Genomic DNA, 8,113 nt, shown 5'->3' with positions numbered 1-8,113 from the left:
AAATCAAAGGTTTAAGTACAAAATGAGTTATAACTGAGTTGTCAAAGATAGTGCAGTGAAGACCGTGAGGGCTAAAGCAAATCACTAATGAAACATGAATCCCTGCTGGGTTGTTATAACAAAAAAAGTGTATCTCATTCTGTGATATATTAGCACGAATAGTATATAAAGGAAACAATTACTTCTGTTAAGTGCTGGTGAAAAACTGGAACTTGGGCAACGTGTTTAAAGAAGGATCTATATAAAAACTAGAGACAGACCACTAAAACCACTGAAATGAAAGAAAACTGTACTTCTGAAGCAGTTGGCTTTATTTAATCTAGAAAAGAGAAGAGGTGGGAATATGGCAGCAGCCTGTGGATGCTGAAATGTTAGTGTAAGGATATTGTCCATAGTTATCAGAAGCAAGAGAAAGGTTACTTTGCAGCAAGGAAGATTATATAACAGTCTATGAGAACTGCCAGCCTTCTTGAACAGTGCCTGTTTTATCACTTATTTATTGTGTTTATTTATTTATTTTTAAATAGATAAATGTAGTTCATCCTAACTAGAGAGATAATGCAAGTACAAACAGAAATACATGTATGTTTCCTCACTCTTTTCATAATTAACTGTGAGATCTTACCAAGGTGAATTGCTTCCTTCCAAAACAGTTAAAGGATGAAACAGATGGGCAGGGACTTTATGTTGTTATTGTCTATTGTCTATTCAACTATAACTTAAGTTTACCAAACTATGTTCTGTCCAACAGGGGACCCACACATGTGCAGTGTATTCAGTTCTACTCACAGTACAACATTTGGTAGAGATTTTTATAGACTTAATAGATAAGTAAGTGGATATCAATTTAAAATCAATATAAAAAATCTTAGAAAGCAAAAACTAAGACGAGAAGATATGCTAACATTATCTTAAAAAACATATATAGAGAAATTAGTATGGTGGTTTCACACTTACGTAGCTAAACATCACCATGCTGCTCTCTCATGCTCCTTCCTCAGAAGGCCATGGGGTAGAAAATAGGATGAAAAGTTTGTGGGCTGAGAGGGAGGGGAGATCACATATCAATTACCATCGTGCGCAAAACAGACTCAGCATAGGAAGATTACTGAATTTTATTACCTATTACTAACAAGCTAGAGCAGTGAGAAACTGAAAGAAAACTAAAACAACCTTCCCTTCCCATCCACTCTTTTCTACCTCCTCCCCACAAGAGGTGCAGGGGAATGGGGAATGGGGGCTGCGGTCAGTCCTTAACGCTTTCTCCCTACTACTCCTTCACGGTCACTCTCTGTCCCTGCTCCCCGTGGGGTGCCTCCCATGGGATGCCATCCTTCCCAAACTGATCCTGCAGGGGCTTCCCACAGGCAGCAGCTCTTCAAGAGCTGCTCCAACATGGGTCCGTACCACAGGGTCCATCCCCCAGGAGCAAACTGCTCCAGCATGGGTCCCCCTCGGGTGGGAGGCAGCTCCCCCCAGACCCTCTGCTCCTGCTCCTCTCACATGGGCTGCAGCTCTGGCCCAGGGCCTGCTGCTGCGTGGGCTCACCATGAGCCTCAGCCTCCTCCAGGCCACATCCCCCTGCTCCACTGGGGGCTCCTCCACGGGCTGCAGCGTGGAGATCTGCTCCATGTGGGACCCATGGGCTGCAGGGGGACAACCTGCTCCACCAGGGGCCTCTCCACAGGCCACAGGGGAACTGCTGCTGTGTGCCTGGAGCACCTCCTGCCCTCCTGCTGCAGTGACCTTGGGGTCTGCAGGGCTGGTGCTCACTCCTCTCTCCCAGCTGCTGTTGTGCAGCAATTTTTTTTCATTTTTTTTTTCCTTCAATCTTCTCTTCCAGAGGCCTAGCGTCGCTCCCTGACTCAGTTCTGGCCAGCAGCAGGTTCCTTTGGAGCCCGCTGGAGCTGGCTCTGCTCTGACGTGGGGCAGCTGCTGGGCTCTGCTCACAGAGGCCACCTATACAGCCTGCCTGCTACCAAAATCTTGCCAGGTAAATTCAGTACAATTAGTTTTATATAATTTTGGAACCTTTTTTTTTTTTCTTTTTTTTTTTTTCTTTTTTCCCCAGCATACATGTTTTTAAGCCACATGGAATAACACTGTACTATTTGCAGGATAATCTAGATTGTGGTAATGGTATATTCTGCTAGTGATGTTCCTCAGTGAATAAAATAGAAAGACCTAAAAAGACTGCTCGGCCACAATATCTTGGATAAAGCACTCTGAAGATATTGCTAGTGGGTTCAGAGACATGCTATAACTGGAAACTGATCTTGACTAAATATCAAAATGGAACTTGATAAATTCTAATGAAATTAACAAGTAAGCAATCTGAATTGCACCAATCAATTATTCTGCCCATCTTGCCTGCAGTTGTATGAGTGTTTAATATTATGCTGAAGTATAGTCCCATTGTAGTCACATAAATTCCATTCTGGAAACAAGGTAAACAAACATACACTCAGAGTCACCTCAGAGTTTATGAGTAGCGTAGGCACAGTTAAATATTGCTGTTCTAAGAATGGGATAGAAGGGCCTTGTTACCTTTTTCTGCTAGAAAAGGGAGGAAGAAGGGTGGGTCAGAGACAGAGGGTAGCTTAAATAGAGATGTCAAAATATGTACCTTTCATTCACACTGTGTTAGATATCAGATGGTGTCATCTTGCCGGTGACAGACTAATCTGGAACAGCTTGGAATATTGAATATAAATCCAGCTTAACGTAACTTGATTTTTTTTTTTTTTTAATAAGAATCATTGTTCTCTTAACAGGATCTAACCAACTCTAAGGATATCTACATGGAAGCTGTGGTGATGCAGATTTTTTGTACTGAGTTTTGAGTTTTGATGAAAAAGTCATAAGCTGTTATGACATCAGGGAGTGTTGCCCCAGTGAAGTTTTTATTTATTTATTTATTTTATTATTATTTTTTTTAGTACTGTATTGAAAATCAGAACATAAAGGAATTGTTATATGGTCATAAATACATAAGCATTGCACTTCTGTGCAACTTTTGATTCTTTAAGTTTTAGATCTACTAGGTTTCACATTCTTTACTCAAAACAGCAAACAGAACAAAATAAACAGATCAAAACAATGCAACAAAACTGTTACAACTTATTGTAATTTGTAGTCTTCACAATTTTTGTCTAAAAAGGATAACATTTTAAAAACATTCTAGCCTAGCTGACAAATTCATTTCCTAACATCCTCCTTAAATGTGGAGTGCCAATATATGAGATAATAAGTGAATTTGGTTGGACTTTGAGTCAGTTATGTATGCAAACATGCAAATGCTCCTTTGAATCCTTTCATGCAGGACGTCCAAACTGACATAATTCACCCATCTCCTATGCTTTTATAAACATATTCAGTACTTGTTGGATTCATTAAAAGAATGTGTCACTAGATTCAAGGAATGTCAGCAGATACTTATTAAAAGAACAGAATTTCTTCTGCTTGTTATTTATCTTTCATATCTGTACAAACAGCATCTTGGTCTTGCCTTCTATTTCAATTATACAGAAAATATTTTGGAGAAGAAAAAAATTATATCCCCAAATAGATATCGTGTGGTGTGGAATAATGAATGAACCATTTAATCAAGAGCTACCTCTTCTCCAAATATGTGAAGGACTCAATTCACTCATACACCATTGAACTCTGGAGGACTTTCATAATAATCAAGGGAGGGAAGGTGGGACTAAATTTAGATATAAGTTAGTTTCTCATTTTATGCAATATCAGTTGTAGAATTTTGTTTTCATTAAGAATAAATTATCACTAAAAAGGGTAAATTCACAGTGAATATGTGAATGTGAATTGTCAGCATGTTGTCAAATTGGTCACGCACTGAACAGTAACAGCAATTTCTTGAATGAGTTCATAGCTCTTTCAGGGTAACATGATTGCTATCCCCAAGGGAATATGACAATACCATTTTGTAGGTGGTGGGTTGTTACATTGTTCTAGTTCATGAGAAAGACAGGGATCAAGAATCTAAGGAAGGACATAATATTAACTGCTTAAATATGTACTTAGCTTTAATGGCATTTATACTAGTGAAATATGTCCACGGCCATTTTCTGGCACTAGCCGGCATCTAGCCAGGCTAGTCTAGTCAAGTCTATCCTCCAGAACAGAGTAATCTCATATTAAATGCCTCTTGGCATGAGATGACTCCTGAAATGTGCTAAAGCGATACTGGGATGTAGCAGCTGGCCTGAGGCATAAACGGTACCAGGGATCACTCTAACAATTTAATAATATAGATCAGATTACAATGCCTGGGGCATGATGGAAAAAGTGACCTTATATATTCATTTCCCACTGCCTCTATCTACCTTTGCAGCTGTGGCTCATAGTTCTGCTGAAGCCAGATTTCAGGGAGATTTGGGTATTCCCCAGTCACTTGAAGGACCAGCAAGGAGGGCAGTTCTGTGGGGCTGAAGGCTGTGGGAATACATATACACAAGCAAGGACAAGTCTTATGTTCATGAAAGAGGACTGAGAAAACTGTATCTTCCACTCCTCTGAGGCTCTCTGAGTCCAGTGCTGGTTCTGGAATTGGTTAACGTTTGAATTTTATAGAGAAATATGGTACTCTGTTGCTTGTGTACCACATACAATGTCATGATGCCAACGCAGTGGCGAATTAGCTTTATCCACATGCTGCTGCCTCCGAGGTGTGTAGCTGGCTTGCACATCCCTGGCAGCCTGCTGTTTCTGTGAACTAACACAGGTACAGCCGGATAAGCTTTCAATTAACTCTCACAGCAGACTTGCTATGGGAGAAACGATACCATTAGACAGTGTGCCACCTGCTGCCATATCTGAGTAGCGTGCCACTGGGATTGCCTGAAGAGTGCACACAGACTGGTAAATGAGAGGGATTTTAGAAGTTGGCCAGTGAATGTGGTGCTCACATTGGTCTTCAGGAATGACAAACTGTGGCATCGGTAGGTCAGATTTCAGATGCAATCATGGCAAGCTCAGCATGATGCTTCTGTATGAGGACATAAGAAGGATCAAAGTTGGCTGGACATGGAGTCCACCTAGCCCAGTGGTCTGTCTCCACGAGCAGATAAAAGCAGATGCCCATATGTACAGTGCAGTAGGCTTCCTAAAATAGTTTTTCTTTAATGCCTGCTTAGCTGTGTACTTACTTGTGAGCAGCTTGTATTTTAATGAACAGTTGGGGAATGGTTGTTCTTTAGCAAAAACTCTTAGCTGTTATTCTAATGCTTTCTTTTCTTTTCTACTTTTTTTTTTTTTTTTTTTTAATATGTGGACGTTTGGGAAATACTGTCAATACTGTCTTTGTAGGTAAGACAAGAAGGGAAATATTGCATGAAAGGAAGTTAATGTGATTCTTACAAAATCAAGAGTCTGATGAAGAAGGAGCTTTGTAAATGGATTGAAAGTGAAGCAGTAGTTGTTTCAGCATAGAGGCTGGTTTTTGTCTTGTTTCTTCATGGAAGTTGAAAGTTGAGCTTGTGTTTCTCTAAGGATATGAAAATGGTAGATATTTGTAATGCTTCATGGTAGAAGGAGCTTTGTTTCAGAATGAGATATTAGAGATATTTCCTAAGGATACGAAGCTTAGGAAATGTGATTTACTAAGTGATTAGTGAAGTGATTTTACTAGAGATTACTTTCTCCTTTATATGTATCTACCTATGTCTCTCTGTTTAGCGGTATCTTTCAAAATTTATCAGGACATGAGACAATTCCACAGAATGTTTGTAGATGTGAAGATAATATGTTCATATGACGTTCATTGAAATGGGCAACTAGATAGTTCAAACAGTCCTGTAAAGTCTTCCTTCTGGAAGAAAGCCTGATTTCTGAATGCAGCCCTCCAGAGACACCAGGGAATCCACAAGAGAGAGCTATTATGAATGTCCTGATTGTGAGAAAAGCTTTAATCAGACATCACACCTAATTATATGCTAGAGAATCCAGCTACAGGACCTGAATTCATAAAACTACGCTTCATTTCTTCTTCTGCTAAAGGATCTTAAAAGAATTAAATGTCTATTAAGGGGATAGAGCTGGTGATGAACTTCACTGAATGACTACTGTGGAGAGGCATTGTTATGTTTAGGAAATAAATTGAGAATGAGCAGTGTGTTGTCAAGGTAAAAACTGGTGGTGGAGAGGGATGTTTTGAGGAACTTTTTAAAACCAGAATGTGTTGTAAAGTAAAAGCCACAGAAGTAATTAGCTTCAGAGGAGGTGATAAAGCTTATTAAGCCTGTTTTCTGTCTTGGAGGGTGTCATATCATACAGTGGAGATATTGCTGCAAGTATTAGAACAATGCAATCAACAGTGCCTTGAAATTAATGTTTCTGGACTTCACAAGCAATTTCAATTATATTATGCTAATATGTTAAAATAGGAAAACAAAAGTTATGTAAGGTTTTTAGATAATATTAGGGTGCTGAGCTGGTAAATGAATGAAGGGAATTCTGCTGTAGTGGGAAGGGACTGAGAAACAGTTAAGGGAGGAGAATTGGGAAATGCCCTCAAGCTGAAGCAATCTGCTATTGGGAGAGCAATAAAAAATCACTATAAGGCCAGAGACATCTCCAGTAAAGGGCTCTTTGGGGAGGGGGCTGGAAGAGAGATGGAAAATGGATCAATCATTTTAGAGAAGTACTTTTGAAGCTGGTACTACCAAGCACCTCAAATACTGTATAGAAGTCTAGTCACTCGTATTCAGGAAGGATAAATTGCTCTTGGCAGATAAAAATATCAGGGCATAGCAAAACTGTGATGTGAAAAGCAAAAGGAAGAGCAAACTGAAAGCAGAGAAGGGATGCAACACTAAGAAAACACATCTTGAAGGTAAATTTAAGGGAGGAAGAAAACATTTTTTTCTCTTTTAAGCTGAAGAGCAGTGCTGTCACAAGATAAGATGGGCTTCAGTGAGAAGGAATACATTAACTATTGAAGCACCATGATTCTAAGCAGCAAAACTGCTTCCTGAGTAATTTTAAGGTAAGGTATGAAAAGATTATGCTCAAGTTACTGAGAATGGCTGGTTCTGGGCATTCTGTCTCAAAATGTATCCTTTCCAGTCCTGTCGTAAATCTCAACTATCAAGTTGGCATTAACAGATTGTCAGAAAAAAAAAGACAGGGCTACAGGGTAGAAAAGTAATGGGAAGGGAGAAAGGAGCTATCTCTTCAGTGGGGATATAAGCATTAAATGGTTTCCAAAATATCTAAATGTTTCACTCAAGACAAGCTATATTTGCTTTTCCTGAGAGATTAAGAGAAAAATCTCTTTGTTAATGACACCTTTATTAATGATGTGGTCAGCTGTAGTCAATTGCTTTGTAAAGGTATGTTCACCACAAGGAGAGGCTCCCATGTAACTTAGTCACAGATTTCATTACAGGATTAAGAAATACAGAAAATCACCTAAGGCTGTTTTTCTTCCATTAGGAGAAAAAAATACTAATCTTGAGGGAGAAGTCTAAAGATTTCCTGGATGGAGGGGTGTAGCAGATCCCTTTCAGAAGTTCAGTGGCTCAAGGTGAGCTTGCTCAGGTGCTGGGAGTGGTGCGGGCAGGTGGTTACATTGGTATGTATGCGTACTGTGCTGTACAATAGCTGAGCTAGTTCCTCCTGCTCATGGCTGCACTGTGATAGCAGACAGCCTGACTACCTGAAGTGGACTATCTCATTCGTAAACTCTGCTTCAGTTCTTGTAGGAGGATGAAAACATGAGGATTTACACAAGACACCAGTTTGTCTGGAAATTAAAGGCCCCAATTTTGCAAACACTTGTGCAGTGATTTTCTTAAGTATGGAAGGAGTCTTATAGCCTTTTATGTCTACAAATTGCATTATCAAGGAAAAACAGCTTTAAAAATGCTGAAGGGTCAGATCTATTTCATTAACTCTTTGATCTCCTTGGTTGAATGGAAGATTGGAAAAAGCAAGAGTTATCATTATCATTATGGTGCACATTTCTGCATATTTTTTTTTTTTTGCTGATAAGAAAGAACTTGTGAGCTGTGTTTTCATTTGTAAGTACATTTCTGAGCCTTATAAAAAACAAGGTAGAAGATCTCTGTCTTGCTATACAATATGTTTATCT

This window comes from Aythya marila (assembly GCF_965140915.1).
Source record: "Aythya marila genome assembly, chromosome: 3".
NCBI classification, from domain to species: Eukaryota; Metazoa; Chordata; class Aves; order Anseriformes; family Anatidae; genus Aythya; species Aythya marila.
The sequence above is the reverse complement of the archived record's forward strand: the minus strand, read 5'-3'. Positions refer to the sequence as shown.